This window comes from Lygodium microphyllum, chromosome 13 (genome assembly GCF_053477565.2).
Source record: "Lygodium microphyllum isolate KBCC chromosome 13, Lygodium_microphyllum_v1.1.10, whole genome shotgun sequence".
Classification (NCBI taxonomy): Eukaryota; Viridiplantae; Streptophyta; class Polypodiopsida; order Schizaeales; family Lygodiaceae; genus Lygodium; species Lygodium microphyllum.
Window position 1 is genome coordinate 60,443,408 of NC_141147.1, and position 21,637 is coordinate 60,465,044.

A 21,637-nucleotide genomic window follows, 5' to 3' on the forward strand; every position below is an offset into this window, starting at 1 on the left:
TCTTGAGCATTTTAATCCCTCTTCATCAATTGGATTAGCTTAGTAGTAGGATTCAAAAGGCAGAGATTAAAGATGATCGAAAGTACCTCTTATGCTTGTATATGAAGAGTGTGGATGTTGTAGATACCCTGCACAAAGATAACTTGTCTTCAGCTTCAAATGATCCAAGAAAGACCCAATTTAAGCATGCTTCAATATGGAACACACTCTCAGCTTCATACTCTTCTCCTATGAACTCCATTGTTGCTCCGATGCTTCAAGTATGGTTGATGAAGGTAAAATCCTCTTCCATTTGATGTAGATCTTGAAGGATGATAATGAACAAATCCAATGTAGATTGTAGACTTCAAAGTTCGAGAAGAGAACCAAAGATTTCACTGACATTGAAGATGCATGCTATCCAAAACTTCCATAGACCAATGTTTGCCAAAAACTCTTCAATGTTGCTTCAATGTTGACAATAGATTAAAGCCACAGGTGTAGGCAAGCTCCAAGAGTGAACTTTCACCAAAAATCCCTTCATTTGCTTCAAGAAATCTGAAAATCTTTGGTGCTATCCAAAACTGTCATGTTTAGTGTTTCATGAGAGAGAGAAGAGTCCAAGAATGGAAGAGATATTGTCCAACAAGCTTGAAGAAGACCACTTGCCAATGAGGTCTGAAGCATTAACCATGGATTATTTGAGCTATATAGCTCATTTTTTTAAAAAACATGCTGGAATATGTGATTGGGCACAATTCATGCAGCTGCATACTCTGAGATAACAAGGAAATAAATAGGCTTCATGAGTCAAATCACTACTCTATGGAAAGCTCAAGAGGTGAAGAGCAAGGTTATCAAGTCCATTGGCATGATAGAGATCATGGGAAGGAGATAAGATTAGTCTTTGGCCATGGATTCTTGAGGGTAGCTTGAAAAGGAAGAGAAGGAGCCTATGTTCTTGAAAAGTAACTCAAGTTTAACCCATACTAACTCATGTAACCCTCATTTTGTCCAATGTACCCCAATTTTTGGTTAAAATTTTGGTAAGGACCTGCCAAAATAGCTGAAGACCACTATTATCCACTAGTTCATACCAAGAACCTCCATCTTAGTCAGAGTTTGTGGCAGATCTCCATGCCGCCAGGCCATGGTTATGGAAGAACTAACTTCTATGACTAATTTTTAATTGCGGTTTTCACTCCCTAGTCATTGCAACTAGATCTAATGCATGAAAATGACTTCTGACATGATCTAAACTAATGCTCTAATACCAATGTAAAGAAAGACTAATCTAACAATGGAAATGAATAGGAAATCAAAGTATTCTAAGCTACACATAACAAGAAATATACCAAACTGGGATCCAAGCATGGCCCTCGCATGGCCATGCCATGGAACATCTTCTTCTATTACCATAGCACAATGTAGCCATGAGTTGCAAACCAAGTACAAGAATATGAAAGACAAGAAGAAAAAAATTAGTGATAGTGCCAAAGAATGATTCTACATTAGCACTTCTTTCCTTTTATACTAAACCCTAAAGCCCTCTCTCTCTTGGCTCAAGTATTTACAAGGCCCTATACTTGGAATAGGCTTCAACTCTCATGTTGATAATTTTCTTCATTACAATATAAATAGTAGATAATGATAAGATCCCTTACGAATTGAAGATGTCATCCTCATGTAGTCCCTTGGCTTGACAATGTAACAAGAAACAAACATGGATCATAAGAACTCTTGAATGGAACATAACATGTAAGAATATTAGTATCGTATAATTAGCTGCCTCTCCTCCCCACAAATGTAGTTTCTCCAAAAGTTACCTAATTTAATGGCACCTCACATACTCTTTCTCTAGCTAGGTCAATGAATGAATAGTGAAGCTATGCTAGAAAAATAGAGAGATACAATTTAAATCTTAGATACAATAGATAGATTATTAAAATACCACATTGAGTCCAAATGTGGAATGTAGAAGATCTGAAGCATAAAACCTAATAACCTCTCTCAATGATGGCCCATCTCCCATTCCCAAGTTATGATGACAAGATGTAGTTGCAACTTGGGCTATGAAGAACTATATCTCCTCCTCTTTGTGACGTCGAGCCATGTTTCCAAGACAAGTATAGTAGCACCTGTGGCAAAAAAATAGTATATAGTGTTCTACTAATTCACTCTCTCCTTATCTCTCATTTCTCCTCATGTATCTTTTTGTCTCTCCCTCTTCCTCACTTCTTCTTTCTTTATTTCTTCTCCAACCCTCTTCTCTCCTCATTTGTGAATTACAATATGTCACTGCAACAAATTGGGATTCATAGAATTATCTCATATGTCTTTCTTTATTATACTTAAATATAAAAGTTGTTCTAAGTACATTACTTGCTAGGAATTTTAATATGTGCAAGAGTTTAATTATCTAAATATTTTCCTCCCATTTCATCTTAGAATGAGGGACTAGATATCAACAATACGACAATCATGCATATTTTGTATGTTAGCCTCATCTAAAAGCCTATCCCTTTGCCAAAAACCTCAAGATAATGATAGAATATTAAGGCCTAAATAATGGATCACAATTTAGGAGAAAGACCACTGCGTCCATCATGTTGATACTTCCATTGAGAGATCTTCCTCTTGTAAAGATCACGTTGATCCTTGTGATGAGAGATCTTTCTCTTATAAAGGAAATGATGATGAGAAGTGTTTTGTCAATTCTTAAGAAACTCACATATCAATGATTCCAACGAACTCAAGTGGCATTGGTGGGAAGTGCTTGCAACAAATAGTTCATGGATAGCCTAGGCACAAAAGCGCAAATTTAATGTGATATAAGGGATTTACATATAATGAACCCCAAGAGTAGATTTTTCAAGAGAGAAATTTGAAGTTAAATCCTATGAATCTTGATATGTTAACTAAAGTATCTCACTTTACATTGATTATGTTGGTTGTACATATGCTTCTTGCAAATTGAACTATAGTTCAAGAAAAATGATTAAATACATGGGTTACAACTTACTATCATACATTTACAGCTTCAGCCAAAACTCAACAAGTACATCTCAATTGGCTCACTAGGTCAATATAAGACCAAGATACTTCAATCAATATATAAAGGCTTAAAAAACTTAGTAATGCTTGAGACAAGAATAGACCAAACCCAATGTTCAAGAAAAATGATTAAATAAGGCAATTACTAGCATATATCTACAATATTTCTTGATCAACATCAGAGCCTTCATCTACCTCTACTTCCTCACCTACTACTACCACCAAATCCATGTTTTTACACATTTCTCAAGTCGAGGAGTATAAGTTTCATTGTCTCCACTTCTAAGCAACCTTGGCTCCTTGAGAGTGGTGCATTAAGTCCTGACTCCCCAAGGTGATTGTAGAGGTTCTCCGTGCATCAAAGGGTATTGTCACTATTGGTGGCATTTCTTTGGTGCCTATTAGTAGTCTCACTACAAGGATATGAACCTATAGCGAAGGGTGTTAGCGACGATAAATAGCGGCGTCGCTATTAGCGTCGCTATTAGCATTGCTATTAGCGTAAAAAATGCAACGCAAATAACGATGGTACCCAGAGCAAAAAAACGTGGGCCGAAACCCGAGCGCGTCACTTTTTGCGCATTCACAAAACAGAGAGCGAGAGGGAGAGCGACCATCTTGCTGAGAGGGAGAGAAAGAGAGAAAGAAAGATTCTCACCATGGCCGCCGCCATTTGCGAAGAAGAGGAGTAGGTGTACGGAGGGCGAAGAGGAGCCGCCGTCGCAAAGAGGAGCCGCCAAACCCTTCTTCGAGTCTTTACTGTGAGTGCATTGTCCATTCTTTCTTTGCTTTTGTGTTTTCTCTCTCTCTTTTACTTGGTTTTTGTATAATTTGTGTATATTGAGAGAGAGAAAGAGAGAGGAAATGAGAGAGAAAGAGAGGGACAGGGAGGGAGAGGAAATGAGAGAGGGAGAGGGAGAGGGAGGAAATGGGAGAGAGAGGGAGAGAGAAAGAGAGGGAGAGGGAGAGGGGGAGGGAGAGAAAATGAGAGAGGGAGAGGGAGTTTTATCTCTCTCTTTTACTTGTTTTTGGTATAAAATATGTGTATTGAGAGAGGGAGAGGGAGAGGGAGGGAGAGAGAGAGAAAGAGAGGGAGAGGGAGAGGGAGAGGGAGGGAGAGGAAATGAGGCTTAATTCGTGTGTATTGAGAGAGGGAGAGGAAATGAGAGAGAAAGAGAGGGAGAGGGAGAGGGAGGGAGAGGAAATAAGAGAGAAGAGGGAGAGGGAGAGGGAGAGGGAGAGGGATGGAGAGAGAGAGAGAGGGGGAGGGAGAGAAAATGAGAGAGGGCGAGGAAGTTTTCTCTCTCTTTTACCTGTTTTTGGTATATAAATTCGTGTTTATTGAGAGAGGGAGAGGAAATGAGAGAGAAAGAGAGGGAGAGGGAGAGGGAGAGGGAGGGAGAGGAAATGAGAGAGAGAGAAAATGGGAGAGGGAAGGTGAGGAAATGAGAGAGGGAGAGGGAGAGGGAGAGAAAGACATTAAACATAATAGGGAAAGAGAGAAAGAGAGAGGGAGGGTGAGGGAGGGAGAAGAAATGAGAGAGGGAGAGGAAAAGAGCAAAAGGAAATGAGAGAGGGAGAGGAGAGAGAAAAAAAATGAGAGAAGGAGAGCAGAGAGAAAAATAGAGAAAAATCATTAAAACTAATAGGGAAATAGAGAAAGAGAGGGTGAGGGTGAGGGAGGGAGAGGAAATGAGAGAGGGAGAGGAGAGAGAAAAGGAAATGAGAGAGGGAGAGGAGAGAGAAAAAGAGAGAAAAATCATTAAACCTAATAGGGAAAGAGAGAAAGAGAGGCTGAGGGTGAGGGAGGGAGAGGAAATGAGAGAGGGAGAGAAAGAGAAAAGGAAATGAGAGAGGGAGAGGAGAGAGAAAAAAATGAGAGAGAGAGAGGAGAGAGAAAAATCATTAAACCTAATAGGAAAAGAGAGAAAGAGAGGGTGAGGAAGGGAGAGGAAATGAGAGAGGGAGAGGAGAAATAAAAAAATGAGAGAGAGAGAGGAGAGAGAAAAATCATTAAACCTAATAGGAAAAGAGAGAAAGAGAGGGTGAGGAAGGGAGAGGAAATGAGAGAGGGAGAGGAGAAAGAAAAAAATGAGAGAGGGAGAGAAGAGAGAAAAATCATTAAATCTAATAGGGAAAGAGAGAAAGAGAGGGTGAGGGTAAGGGAGGGAGAGGAAATGAGAGAGGGAGAGAAAGAGAGAAAAGGAAATGAGAGAGGTAGAGGAGAGAGAAAAAATGAGAGAGGGAGAGGAGAGAAAAATCATTAAACCTAACAGGCAGAAAGAGAGGGTGAGGGTGAGGGAGGGAGAGGGAATGAGAGAGGGAGAGAAAGAGAGAAAAGGAAATGAGAGAGGCAAAGGAGAGAGAAAAAATGAGAGAGGGAGAGGAGAGAGAAAAATCATTAAACCTAATAGGGAAAGAGAGAAAGAGAGGGTGAGGGTGAGGGAGGGTGAGGAAATGAGATAGGGAGAGAAAGAGAGAAAAGGAAATGAGAGAGGGGGAGAAGAGAGAAAAAATGAGAAAGAGAGAGAGGAGAGAGAAAAAGAGAGAAAAATCATTGAACCTAATAGGAAAAGAGAGAAAGAGAGGGTGAGGGTGAGGGAGGGAGAGAAAATGAATGAGGGAGAGAAAGAGAGAAAAGTAAATAAGACCTTACAATAAGCTCATCCTAGGGTTATAGGGGTTAGGCGGATCCTCAATAAACCTAAGGGATATATGGCTAGAGAACCCTAGCACACTTGCATCTCCTAGTATAATGTTATTCCTACAAAGAGACCTCTCATACATGGGGCTTGTCCTAGCCTCCACCATGCTCAAACTATCCCCTTGGTGAATGGATCTAGCCACTAACCTTGGAGGAGGTTTAGTGTGTAACCAAATATCCACCTATGAGGATACAAGAACTTTTATAGAAGTATACAACGAAAGCCATTAGCCTATCAGTTAGAAAAACATTCATTTTTCATAACGTAAATCCAAAAATAACTTTGGATATTCCATAAAAATCAATCTCTTCTTAAAAAGACAAATACAAAAAACTAAAACATCATTCTAATGCTTCGCAAAAACTAAAACAGCATCACCACAAGATCTCTTAGGAAACTCATCTTCAACTACGTTTTCATCTAATTGCTAGCTTGCATTGAGAGCAAGGACATGGGACACACTGATTAAGATACACCTCGCGATCTTGAACAATAAGACCTTCATCATTTTCCATTTTGTCTACGTGATGACAAACAATTTGTTTTTGTTATCATTCTTTTATTCTTTCTTAAATTATTCTCTTCTCCTTCCATCTCTCTCCCTTTTTCTCTTTTTTTATTATGTTGTATGTAATTCATCTCCCTCTCTCTCGTTCCTTCTTCTTTTTTCTCTTTCTCCCCCTCTCTCATTTTCTTTAATAATCACGACTACGACTACAATGAAGACCATGACCACGACTACGACTACAACTATGACCACGATCACGACCACGACCATGACCACGACCACGAATACGACCACAACTATGACTACGACTATGACTACGACCACGACTACGACTACAACCACGAATACGACCATGACCACGACCACGACCATGATTATTACGATGACCACGACCACGACCACGACTATGACCACGACCACGACCACAACTAAAACTACAGTTACGACTACGACTACAACCATGACTACGACTACGACCACGACCACGAACACGACTACGACCATGCACTATAACAAAAAGGCCTCATAGATGCACATTTAGATGTGATTTTTGAATATAGAGAAAATCTTACGGGCGTGTCTATCCGCCCGTCTATTTGCGCATCTGCCATTTCAAGTCTATAATCGCATGTATCAACGAATTTACATGCAAAAATAGACGCACAATAGACACACATATACACGCACATATAGACACTCTGGTAGATGCGCTTTTACAAGCACTGGTAGACGCAAACGGAAAATAAAAAATCTCATTTTAAAAAAAAAAAGATATTTAATTTCTTTTTTAAATTTGAATTATGAAGCGCGTGTATAAGCACTTATAATCTGTACTGTAGACACGCGTATAAACGCGGATTATCTGCAATTTAGACGCGCTGATAGACGCGCAAAACAGAACTGGAAAAAAAAAACCAGCCTGCATTTGGAAAAAAGACAATGTATCTTACGGGCACGAGAATTGAAACTAAAAGTCCATGTATTCATTATAGATCAAAAGCATTTACATGGGAAGTTTAAGTGCTTGCGACTTAAAGCGTGGCCGCAAGCAGTAGGCTCAAAGATGGATCGTACATATACAAGAAAAGAAGGCCTCATGAGGAGGTATGGTGCTCCTCTAGGAATCTGAAGAAGAAACATCTTTGTTAGTACCATCATGGATACTAGCGTTGCTATCCCCCTCCTCGTTATGCTCCACATCCGGGTTCGCCTACACACACAAAAGATCAAGGTTGCTTACATAGACATGGTGGAGAAAAAGTTATAATTAGCTATACTTTTAATAGGAAAGTAAGAAAAACATACCTCCTTTGGCTGTTGAATCCTCATGGCCTGATTGTATTGATCCTCAGTGATGAGACCCTCCTCATAGAAGTGAAGCCATGTGGCTGCGCGGTTATGGCCTCGATGGTAACCTACCTCTCTAGGAGTAGGTATCCTACCAACGATGGTAGTCTGCAAAACAATTATGATATATACAAATAATTATGAGTCACAATATATTAGAATAAAATATATAAAGAATTGAAAGAAATATAAATTTAAAAACACTAAAAATCAAAATATACTTACAAACTCTGCCTCCCACGACTCTCTGCCACCCGATCCGTAATGCGACGATCCCATGGTTTCCATTTGGATCCGTCGCGCCTCTGCGTGCTGGCGACTCTTCACTTTCTCTGCTGCTTTCTTCTTGGCTTTCTTCCACTCTATGCGGTGGCACATAGGTGGTTGGCTATAGGCTCCACGCCCCTCCTCTTGCCTCCGCAGTGAGTCCCTGGCCCGTGTCATGAGATGGGATCTTTTGTTGTGAAGCATATCCCTCACTTTTGTGCATCCCCAATCATCCGAGAATCGCTGACCCTCAGAATTTGGGTACCTCCTATGGACTGCCCTCAACACCTCTTGCCACAAGCCACTTTTCTGATTTTTGAAGGCAATGAAACAATCTTTATACGTCGTATGCACGACGCTCCTCATGTACGCCATTACATCCCTTCCTTCATCATCATGAAAGATGCCACCAGCATCTGTAACTCTATAGTACTGGCGTACAACCTCCTCTACGTGATCTACTGGTGAGGGTGATCGCTCGCCACCTCCTAGACAACCCCCACACAAGCCTCATCCTCCCCCTCGACTCTCCCTCCTCCCTCTCTGTCGACTACCCTCTGCCTCGCTGGACGCACGAGCTTCTATAGATGCAGTGCTTCTGCAGATGCTTGTGCTTCAACCGATGCACGTGGAGTACCTGCATATGGAGTACCTGCATGTGAAGTACCTGCATGTGGAGTTTGGGAAGTAGTGCCAGGAAAAGACGTCAGAGGCGTTCCAAACATGACACTGAACACCTCGTCCGCTGTGGGAGAGCGGCCAAGGTGTCTGGTCATCTCTCCCATGAAGTCTTTCCTACTAGGAAAACCTCCAAAAAATGCATTGACCCCCCTGCCAAAGGAGGCCAATGTATCATTCATGCGATCCAAATCCGGGTCATTGCTAGATGAACCAGGATACGACATCTGCAAAAAAAACACAGGAAAAAGACAAATTTATTTGCATACAAAAAATCATATATTACCTACATTTTCAAAGAGCTTTCTTTAGACATTGATCATAAAACTTAAGTGCTAATGCTTCTCATAAACAAGAAAACTAATAAACACAAACATGGGATTTGTCACATTCATCATTGCAAAAATATATTGTTTACTATCAGAACTAGAAGACCTGGCGCCTGTATCCCCGTGTCTAAATTGCAGGTTAGACGCGCCCTCAGATGCGCTAGGAACGGCAAATGCACACAAAAATCCAAAAACTTCATATTTTTCCTAAAATCGCCTAGTCTCAGGTTTTGCATATTTTACATACAATTATTATATACTGATGTTTTATGATTCTTTCAACATGACTCATCAAACAGAGGATTGTCAATAAAATCCAAGCATTACTAATCATTTCAAACAAGAATTCATCATAAAACGATAGCATCTATATTTTTCTCATAAAACTGCTCATTATGATGCGTGTTTTTTCACATCTAAAGCTCGTTTAAGCTTTTAATTTCATGTTACATCTCCATCTTAATTTAACAGAAATTAATTCTAAATTAGAAAGGCTTGATGTAAAAGTAGAAGAAAGGGGTCGATCAACTGCCTAAAAGCCTGCACGAGAAGGCTTTAAAAGACGCTGCATTTGGTGTGATAGCCTTCAGCATGACAAGAGGGAGTGCGGTGCATTCCGTGAAGCTGAAGCACAAAAATTAGTCTTTTGGAAGGATGGTAAAATTCATGCAACCGAAACCGGGCTTCCTCTTGAGCCAAACTTTGGCAACGGTGGCATGAAGAAAAGATTGGAGGATTTGGCAACAAGAACGGCCTATGCAGCTGTTGATGCTGCAACTTATGGGTTGCAAATTGAGCCAACTAATGAAATTGTTAAAGCATGTAAAACTAATGCAAAATCTAAAGTGTGGACACAGGCCTTAGAATGCATGGAGCAAGGCAAGGCAACTAAGGATGATTTAACCACTGCTAGTCAATGTATTCGAGGGAGAACCGGATGGTCCGAGCCTGTGGATTCATTTTCAGCTTTTGCCCGGTTAGCTGAAATTAATAATCAAGAAGCCATGATAGAAGGAAAGAGAAGAAGAGATGAAGATGTTGCCGGTCCTTCTTCTTCAGGACCGACTAAACGCATAACAAGAAGTAAACCAGACCAACAGAAGCTTGCTGAAAATCCGCCGCCACCAGAATATGACATGGGAGATGCCCCTCAAGCAAAGAAGACAGAAGAAAAAAGAAAAAACAAACATCCTAGTTACAAGTTGCAGTCTGACATAGAGACCGCAATGGATCTTAAATGGATCCTAGAAGAAAGGATTCTTGGAAGTAGAATTGAATTTACATTAGGTGAAATTCTCGGTATTGCAAAACGAGGATTTCATGATGTAATAGTTGATGTAATTAAACGAAAAAGACAATATGTTGGTGTGAAAACTGAAGAATCTATACATGCTTTTTTGTAAGTAGTTCATGTGTATTTGCAGGATGAAGAGAAGCTGAAAACTCAAGGGATTCGATTGGAGGCAATCAAAGAATTGATTGCAGCCATAGAAGCCAAAGATGAAGACATTTATGAAGCAGAAGCTGAAGAAGCCATAATGGTGGGAACTTCTCAATTGTCAACCTTCTGTCCAACGCGTCTATATTCGCATCTAAGATGCAGCACATGCGCGCTGTCAGACGCACTGAAATGTAGACGCGCTATCAGATGCGCTCGGTCGGCTGATTTTAGCCCGACGACCGCCATTGATGATTTACAAAATGCAATACATAATGGAATCACAAATCCTAAATACACAGACAGAGCAGAGAGAGAAAGAGAGAAACAGAGAGAGAGAGAGAGAGAGAGAGAGAGAGAAACTCACCTTGGGTGTTTGGTGTGGCGGGTGGTGGCGCTTCTTCCTTCTCCTTCTTCCTCTCCTTGGTAAGTTACCCTTCCTTGATGCTTGCTTGCTGCTTCTTCTTGTTCTCTCTTTCTTCCTCTCCTTGGCTTTCCTTTTTCCCTTCTTGTGTGTTTGAAATGAAAGAAGAGGTGAGTCATAAGAAGGTGAGGCATGAAGAGACTATGTGAGGCATGAAGAGACTGCATGTCGGCTAAACTCAAGCTTCAGAACCGCAAAAAACGCAGGAAAGGAAAGGCGCAGTTTGAAAAGAAATGATTTAAGTATGGTTTGAATTTTGACGTGTACGTCTATTTTTGTGTGTATATACGCGTCTATTGTTCAGATAGATGCGAGGATAGACGCGAATATAGACGCGGAAATAGACGCTAATATAGACGCGTAGGTAAACGCGAATATAGAAGCACATTTAGGCTTTATCATAATTTTTTTTAAAAGATAAGTTTTAATAGTGAATTCTTATCATAAGTTTTAATGTATTTATGATGATTTTTGTGTATTTAAAATTGAGATCTTATGTAAACATATGAATGACAAATATTTTAATTTGATGTTGTCATGAATTATTAGGTTTAATCATGTTGTCGTCATCACCTAGTGCGGTGCATGCTGATGAGTCAATGAGCACATCCTCAAGTGAGGATGAAACATTGCGTCTTCATAATCGAGATGCATGGCTATGACAAAAAATTAAATGCATGTGTGATCGTTGTCGAGGGTGTATTTTTCGAGCACATTGAATTGCAATGTCACACCTCAGCTTGTATAGAGAATGGGACCGAGAAAAATCACCGGTATTCATTGTTTTTTTTTTACCACTAAGATTGCTAGTCTATGTTACGGGAATTATATATCAATGTACATGAGAATCCCTTTTGTGGTTAAGCAGGATGCGGTGCCACATCCTCTGATTCTCCCTCCCGGGCATCGAGAGGCTGCAAAATCTCGATGCGAGGAGGCAGAGTCTTCAAGAAGAGTAGAGACTGACGATCATGATAGTAGCCCATATGAAATGCCCCATCAAGTCGTAGACGAGATTTTGGACAACATGGTACACCATCTATTTTCGCAACCGGTTCAGGGAGAAGGTCACTCTACGAAGCCAAATAATCCTATTTTTCAGGTTTAACCACGTCACTTATTTTTTCAGGTTTAACCACATCAGGATATCATGCATGTCCTATTTGCGGTCCCTCTCTAGTTTCCTCTAGGCCGGCACGTTTAAAGAAGGATATCTACGATAATCATCATCGATTTCTTCCTATTGACCATCCCAAATATGTTCTCCCTACTAATGGAATGACTCCACAATCTCTAACCATTCGAGATTGGAAGGAGAGATGGATTAATGCCGACAACCACCCTCCACTCGGCATGAGTCGGTAATAAGTGCATTTCTCTCAATTGACTTTAAAGTATTTAGCATGATGAATTGTTTACATAATATATTGTTTGTTTGTTAGGTTCTCTATATTTTTTCATCTTCCATACTGGACTGAACTCAAGATCAACCACCTGTTGGACCCCATACACATATTCAAAAATGTTGTATCTACATTATGGGATCACTTGATAGGGGCTAGTGATTCAGTTAATGTAAGGAGGATTTACGTAACATTGGTCGCATGAGACGAGCATGGCCACGCATTGGACCCAAAGGAAAGATTGAGCTACCCCATGCACCTTAGATGTTGTCAAAGAACGAGGAAAAAATAGTAAAGGAACAAATATATAGCTTTCGAACACCCACAGGATGTATGAGATGTCTCAAGGGAGCCTTCATAAAGAAAAAGAAAAGAGGTGTGGAGCAACTATCTAGTTTGAAGTCCCACGATTGGCACAAAATGATTCAAGTAAGGGTATCTCTAACCATGAATATAGTAAATAGTGGAGTAACTATGTGTAAACTTTGGGGTATGATGACTTTTTTCTCAACTAATCATTTGATCTATGAATATTGTTTACATTCAGTTCGTACTTCCTACTAGCATATCCCATTGTGTATCCAAAGATGTACGTGATATCATTTACAAGATGGGAGAGCTTGTGAGGTGTGTATATATTGTATTTTTTCATTATATATCTTTGAATTTCTACACAAAAATAAACAATTCTCGAATACATCTTGACAGATACGTGAGCTCGAAGGAAATTGATCCAAACACATTGCAAGATGCTTGAGTATTATCTGTTGAGGTAGTTTGTTTGGTGGAGGAAATTTTTCCTCAGAAAGAGAGAGAGATCCGACTAGAGCATTTGACACCCATAGCCAACACACCGTGGAGAACACAAGCACAAATTGACTACGACTACGACGACCATGACCATGACTACGACTACGATCACGACTATGACTATGACTACGATTACGACTATGACTATGACTATGACTATGACTATGACTATGACTACAACCACGACCACGACCATGACCACGACTACGACCATGACTACGACTATGACTACGACTACAACCACCACCACGACTACGACTATGACTACGATTCCCCTTTACCATTTACAACTCACCCACCTTCTCTCCACACTATTGCACACTATAATCTCTATGAGGGCATGAGATTGGGATTTCCACAGATACCAAAGCATGATCTGTAGCTTGGTGGTTGCATATATACTACTACTACTCATGGAAGAAACTTTAAAATAGTTATTATGCTCAAACATATGCTTTTTAGAGTAGAAATTTGTTCCTAAGACTATTCTTAGGATGAAAGAGGGTTAATGATAAAAGATTATCCTTTCTTGCAAGTAATTTTATATTATATTTTTTAATACTGTTGCTCAGAGACTAGCCTTTAATTACTGGAACCGGTGGTGTCTGGATTCAATAGCTCTTCAGGCTGTGAACAGCAAGTTTATTGAACATATGCATGTTAAATCAGCAATCTTTGCATTCAATATGAAGAGTCCGGAGTTTACTATGGCATAGCCTGATCTCACTTGTTTAATCTTCTATCTTGGAATTTCTTAAGAACCTCTGTGGTCGCGACTTTGCTTTCGAAACCCTTCGACATCTTTGGTGAACCCGACGTGAAAGCGTCGCAGAAATTTCAGGATGGGGGATACTTCAGCATCCATTTCAGCCTCTTCTACAATTCCAGCTGCGTCCTCTACTTCAGCTCCATCAATGACTGCAGTGTCAAGTACTTCAACGGATGATCTAAAGCAGATTTTGCAAAATATGTCCATGTATATGCAGCTTCAAAATCAGCAGACACAATTGTATATGCAGAAGCAGCAACAATTGCATCAACAACAGTTGTCTCAGCAAAGGCAACTATATTCAGAGCAGGAGAATGCAATCAGCGCGACTAAGGCGATTGAAGCAGTTGAGAATGAGAAGAAGCTATTTGATGGCTGTAATGTTTCAGCATATTTGAAGACATATGAGATCAAGATGGGGTTTTTTGGAGTTCCAGCTGGACTTATGAGTAAGTATTTCCTTCGTCTTGTCACACCCTCCTTGAGGGCAAAAGTGACTGATCTTTTTATTCAAAATTCGCATTGGCAAGATTTTAAGAAGGCCCTGAAAGAAGAGTATTTCCTTGAGGACTTTGGTATGACTACACGGCGGTCATTCCGAGAGTGGGTCTACATGCCAAACATAGCTGCTTCAGAGTTGATTCGAGAATTTGAAGAGAGGTATAGTCAGCTTGATGCCATTGAACAAAGAGCATTGGATGTTGAAAAAGTTGAGATTTTCTTGCAAGCTGCAGATCCTGCTCTTCAGGAAGAATTAGGAGAGCTTCTTGAGGATCGCATGAAGCCTATGGGACTTAAAACGGATTGGCAAGATGCCCAGGATGCAGTCTCGACTTTGACCAAGAGGAGGATATGGAAGATCCATCTACAGAATGGTTCTCTGACATCGACGCCGTCTTCTGCTCCTATGCCTACTTCTATCCCTGTTGTTTCTTCTCCTCAGCCAGTTTCTTGGCCTATGCCAGTGCCTACTGTTTCCACTCCTCCTATTCCTCCTATTCCACGACCGATGCCAGCAACTTCTGCTCCAAAACCATCCACTCCGTCGGTGCCTACCTCTCTTGATGACATAATCAAAGGCATAACGGATTTGACACTGGAGTCAGTTAAAGCAGAGTTGGTGGGAAAATTGAAAGAGCAGTTTTCTTCGACTGCACCTACTATTTCTTCTAGTGCTCCTACTACACGTAGGAGTGCTCCTAGTGCACCTAGGAGAGATCGAAGATGTATTTGGTGCGATAGTACGGACCATCAACATTGCAAGGATTGTGACTCTTTTCAGGACGCAAGGAGGAATAATTTGGTATTTTGGGGACAAGATGGTAAGATTTGGTTGACAGAAACAGGAGCTCCACTTGCTACCAATTTTGGGAAAGGCGGAATGAAGAAGTTAGTGGATGACATGGCTACGCGTACTTCTTACGCAACAGCTAGAGGAGATGCTTCTGCATATGGAGTCCAGATTGAGAAGGGATCAGAGAATCAGTTAGCACTATGGACTTATGCTATGGAGACAGCAAACAAGGGAAAAATTCAGCAAACTATTTTGACTAGTGCAGACTCTAGCATCAGATCTGAGACAGGTTGGGATTCGCCTGTTGACAGGTACTCTATTTATGCCTACTTGGCTAAGTCTCAGGGAGCAGATGTACTTGTTGAGGAGAAGCGTAAGAGGGAGGAAGAAAATCCAAGTGTAGCTAAAAATACTAGAGGGGGTGAGTTTGTTACTCCACCTACTACAGGACCGTCTTTGAGACCAGGGCTAGAACGACAGATGGAAGATGCTCAAAAGAGAGAAAAGAGGCAAGAGCTTAGAGAGAGAAAGTAGCCAGGGTTTAGATTGATGTCTGATATTGAGACATCTACAGACATGAAGAAAATATTTAATGATAAGATACTTGGCAGTGAGGTGACTTTTACTATTTCTGAGGTTTTGGGCATCTCGAAAAGAGAGATTCAAGATCAGTTTCAAGAGGTCCTGAAGAGGAAAAGACATGCATTGCCTACTACTGATACACAGGGAGTTTTGATTGGGGAGTTGGATGAGGATGAGGTTATGGTTGAGAATGCTTCTGTTTTTCCACAAATAGAGAAGAGGATTCAGCCTATGCATTATGCTGAAACTGATGAGCCTGTCTTGATACTGCATAGTCACTTTTCGCGGAGTCATTGGGCTAGGGCAACTACAGAGACGATAGTAAAAATTGGAGAGAAACAGGTGCCTTATGTTGCTTTGGTGGATCATGGTCCAGAGATTAATCTCATAGTTCGTGGATTTTATGAGAATAACAGATGGCCTATGGATGTAGAACATGGGTGGCGTATGAGAGCCGCCAACAACACTACAGGTGATTTGTATGCTGCATGTCCTAGTGTCAGAGTTTCTATTGGAGATGTAGAGGAGGATTTCCATTTCTTTGTGCAGGATTCATGCTCTTATCCCATAATTCTTGGACAGCCATTCATCACAGAGATGCGTGTGGAAACAAAGGTAATGGATGATGGATCTGCTTATGCACGGATTCGCAGTAAAGATGGCATGAGAGCAGTTCAGTTTATGACTGTGTGTGTGAACCATGTTAGAAACAGGGATACTCTCAGAGATGCACCTTTGCCCACTGTGAGGGATTCGGGTTTTCATTAGGTACCGCCGTTTCACGAGATGACGGTGGTACAGAGCAGAGGAGATTGGAGTTCTCGCCTCCTGACAGCAGTGTTTTCTCCTTCGGTTTTGTTGGGATTTCAGCAAACAGTTCGATGAGTTATCAGAAAACTTCTAAGTTGCCTAGAGCTGCCAGGCAGTACATATGCAGGAAGGAGAAAAATTTGAAAAATGCAGGAATTTTAGAGGATGATGAGCACATAGATGGGATGTATGACAGTATGATTTGTGCAGATACGATGACAGAGATGGAAGATATGCTGAAAGCTGATATGCAGAGTTGTCACAGTAATGTATTAGTGCAATCCCTAGACATGTTTCATGAAATTGCAGATTTTGTGTCACAGATTGAGTGAGAGGCTGAGATGATTCAGCAAAAAGTATTGAGTACTGAAGAAATTCAGCAAACAGAGTTTTCGGTTGATTATCATCAGCTTATAGAGACACAGAGGGCTGAAAATTTTCAGCCAACAGAGTTTACTGCTGAAATATTTCAGCATCCAGAGTTTAGGGCTGTTCCTATGCAGTCCATAGAGCAGAGGGCTGAGGATATTCAGCCATTGGAGTGCAGAATTGCTGATTTACAGCAAGATTTGAGTAATGCAGAGGATCATAATGAAGCCAGGGTTGACACGAAATACAAGACTGTGGATAAGAAGGTGAAGTTGGTAGCTATACCGCTTCCACCTGACAGTGATCAGCAAATAGAGAGGGCTGCCAAACAGCCAATTTTGAGGAATCTGGAGCATATGGGCCATAAATTTTCAGCAGAGACTCTTGCTGAATTGAAAATTGGAAATGGTGATTTCTTGCTATCCACAGAGAAGCAATGCTTTCAGGAGATGCTTGAGCGACATGGAAGGGGGTTTTCTTTTTTCCCGCATGAGATTAGATGTGTGAATCCAGATATTGTTGCTCCTATGGTGATCTTTACTATTCCTCATATTCCATGGAACCTCCGACCTATTCCAGTGCCTAAGGCACACCTGCCAAAGCTGATTGATTTGTTCAATGAGAAAATCAGGATGGGAATTCTTGAGCCTTCATCTGCACGATACTCAAACAGGTGGTTTACAGTTCCAAAGAAGAATGGTACTCTCCGATTTATACAGGACATGCAGCCAGTAAACAGAGTTACTATCAGGAATGTTGGTATAGGTCCAGTTGTGGATGAGTTTGCAGAAGCATTTGCTGGACGTGCCATCTATTCTTTAAGTGATTTGTATTCGGAATATGATCAGTTTCAGCTGGCTTTGGAAAGCAGGGACATAACCACCATGAGAACTCCTATTGGGCTTGTCAGGATGTGTACCTTACCTCAGGGTGCCACTAATTCTGTTGCGCATATGATGAATGCCATGCATAAGGTTCTTCGTGATTACATACCTCAGCTTACCATGCCTTTCTTGGATGATGTGCCCATTAAGGGGTGTGCAGAAGAAGAGAAGAATGAGAGTCTAAATGAGCAGGGATGCAGATACTTTGTGGTTGATCATATTTCAGCTTGTGAGAAGATTTTGGCCAGGTTAGAAGAAGTGAATTTGACACTATCAAGGCAAAAATCTATTTTTGGAGTGAATGAGGTTGTCATTGTTGGACATATGTGTGGATATTATGGCAGGAAACCCTCACCTGATAAGGTGGATGCTATAGGCAAGATTACGGAGTATTATTCTACCACTTCAGAGGTTCAGAGATTCATTGGAGCTTGTGTGTTTTATATGATTTGGATACCCCATTTTGCACACATAGCAAATTGTTTATATCAGTTGCTTCGAAAGAGGCAGAAATTTTTTTGGGATGAGAGCCACACTAGAGCCATGCAGAAATTGAAGAAGTTATTGCAGAAACTTTGGAAGATGGTGAAAAGATGGTTTGGGCTATACATAGTCAGACATGTCTTTGACAATGCAACATATGAGCTGACAGAATTGGATGGGACAGTGCTTAGAGTACCTATTGCAGGAAAAAGAATCAAGATTTTCAAGAAAAGAGATGATGAAGATTATGCATTGGAAGAATTTGCAAGAGTAGAGCAACGACAAGAAACTCCAATGGAAGAGACAGATGATATGACAGATAATCTTGCTGATATACCAGAAATGCTCAATGAAGAGATTGATCTATTTCTGGATCTTGATGATAACGATCATGGGTAGTTGGCCCATCTGGAGGATGCACAGGATTAGAGGGGGTGGATGTCGTATTGCTGCGCATTCAAGGTGTGAAATCCACCCAAAAGTTGTGTGTGTGACATTTGTTACTTTGTACATACTTAGTTGTTGTGTTTACATTTATTTTCTGTATATGAGTATAGTGGAGAGAAGTTTGGAGGCATAGTGGTGGGCATGAAGGGATGCTTTCAGCCTATGTTGAGCAGGGCTAAGGAGAGAAGGCTTTACATTGGACAAGCGTTACATGTTGATGCCCTTTAGAAAGGATTCACATCAGACATTTATGTTCATAGTACCCTGGTGTCTATGTATAGCAAATGTGGGAGCATTGTAGAAGCAGAGAATGTGTTTGATGGGTTGTCTGAGCACACTGTTGTGTTATGGAATGCTTTGTTTTCTGTCTATCTAGAGGTTATGATTTGCTTCCTGAGTTTGGAATGGCACTTATCTGCACGTATGGTGACTATTCATGTATGGTTGATGCTCAAGCCCTCTTCAATGGAATGCTCAAATGGGAGAAGGCCGCTTTTCTGGTTTAAAAACAAAAGGAGGCTACTTTTCTGAGTGGAATATATAGTGCTAGGGAAGAGGACAAAGGGGGCGTGAGAAAGAAAAAGCAAGAAGGACTATTTTTGAAAGGGCCTTTTTGGGGGAAAAAAAAGGGCAAAGAAGAAGGCTTGAGGGGCAGACGATGATGTAGTGGAAGGAGAAGCCAAGAGAGATGAGTCACGGAGTGCAAAGCATGGCGTCCTCTTCCATGGTAGTTCATGTGATAATAGAAGAAAAGAAGAGAGCTAGACTGTGTGCGAAGAAATAACAGGGGACATTCCTCTTGGCATATGCAAGGGCAAGGGGAGAAGCCGTTTCCAGGAAACCAGCTTTGCCTCATCGAATTTTTGAATCTAAATCTCCCTAAGAAGCATATCCGGCCAGAGAGACAATTCGAGGGCGGAATTAGGCTGAAGGAGAATGACACTGGGTTGCTTTTGCAAAGCCTATTAAAGAATGCTCCATGGCGACTCTATTCTCTTCCCGCCAGCTCCTTCCGTATCATCCGATGAAAGAAGGCTACGATCTCCTGGTTATGTGAGAGTTTTTGGCAGAAAGCTGGCCATCCGTTGTGCCTTCAATCCTGCCATCAGCGTGGCGGCGGACTGAAGGCCTGGCGACTGGCGGACTGGGCGGCTACGGCGGACTGGGCGGCAGAGTGACCGGTGGACTGGGCGGCAACGCGGCGCTCCACGGCGACCTCCTTCTCCTCTCAGCCGGCCTCCTCCCTTCACGTCGACACCTCCTCCAGCTCCTCTAGCTCTCCCTCTCTTTGCACGGCCCGTCCTTCTCCCAGCTCCTCTAGCTCTCCCTCTCTCTGCACGGCCCGTCCTTCTCCGAGCTCTTCTAGCTCTCCCTCTCTCTGCACGGCCCGTACTTCTCCCAGCTCTTCTAGCACACCCCCTTGCTAGGGGGTGTTTATATAGGTATGGGGGGTGGGGAAGAGGGCCTCCACACACGTGGAGGACTCCCCCTCATGCAGACCTGACATCACTTCCCCTTGGCCATTCCCCCCCCCACTCCCTCTCCTCCAGCCATGCATCGGCTGGGGGAAGGGATAATAGTAAAAAAATTTGCCTTGAATTTATCCATTTGCCCCTTCCCAAGCGGTCGTTTCCTTGCGGTCTTCACGGTCCTCAACCTCGGTCTTTAATTCACAATGCGGCGGCCTCGTGAATGGTATGGATTAAGTTACTAATAATTTACGAAGTAGGGAATACCTTTGCACACGGTTTACATGGCGTGCGGAAAGTTAATATTTACGGTACGGGGTACGCGGAAATATTACATTCTCTCCCCCTTAGAAGAATCGAGATGTCCTCATCTCGAAAAAACTGGGGATATTGAAGACTGAAAGAGCTTTCATCCATCCAGGTAGCATCCTCTTCGGGATAATCTTTCCACTGGATGAGGCATTCTCTCAAGGTCCTAGATCTCAACTGTCTCTCCCTGACATCCAAAATCTTTTCCGGTCTTAGTTCAAGGACTCCTTGACTAGGCATTACAATTTGTTGGTCATCAAGTACATGATTTGGGTTGGGTACATATTTTTTTAAGAGACTAACATGGAACACATTGTGAACCTTTAGGTTATCAGGAAGTTGCAATTTATAAGCATTGGGTCCTAGGCATTTGAGGATTTTATACGGTCCACAATACCTTGGTCTTAGCTTCTTGCATTCACCTAGAGATAAAGAACTCTTTTTCGGCCGTACACGAATGAAGACCATGTCTCCTTCTCCGAAGATCCTCTCTTGGCGCTTCAAATCCGCATATGCCTTTTGTCTATCCTTGGCTACTTGTATGTCTTGTCTTATTGACCTTATTTGGTCATCCATGTCCTCCAACATTTGTCTTGAAGCTTCCACTCTCAGGGTAGGATCAGAAAAATTTAGGGGACTTCGACAATCATGACCATACAATGCTTGGAAAGGGGTCATTTGAATGCTCTGCTGGTACGAAGCATTGTAAGCAAATTCTACTAACGGCAAGTATTGAATCCACCTCTTCGGCTCACGACAGCAGTAAGCCCTAAGCATATCCTCAATGATTTGATTTACTCGCTCTGTTTGTCCATCCGTTTGGGGATGGTAGGCAGTGCTAAAACAGAGTTGGGTTCCAATAGCTTCAAAGATAGCTCTCCAGAAGTGAGAAGTGAAAAGAGAATCTCGATCGCTAATGATCCTTCTAGGTAACCCATGTAGCTTGAATATTTCTTTGATAAACACTCTTGCAATATCGGAGGCTTTATAGTTTGTCTTTACTGGAATCAGGTGTGCAACCTTAGTAAGCATGTCAACTACAACCATAATGGAGTTGTATCCTCCTTGGACTTGGGGTAAGCCCACCACAAAATCCATACTGATGAATTCCCATTTCATTTGGGGAATGTCAAGTGGTTGCAATTTTCCTGGCATCATGACATGTTCAGCCTTGATACGTTGGCAAGACAAACATTCGGTGACATATTTGAGGACGTCACCTTTGAGCCTCTCCCAATAATAGCTCTTCCTGACTGCATTAAGAGTTTTTGCATAGCCT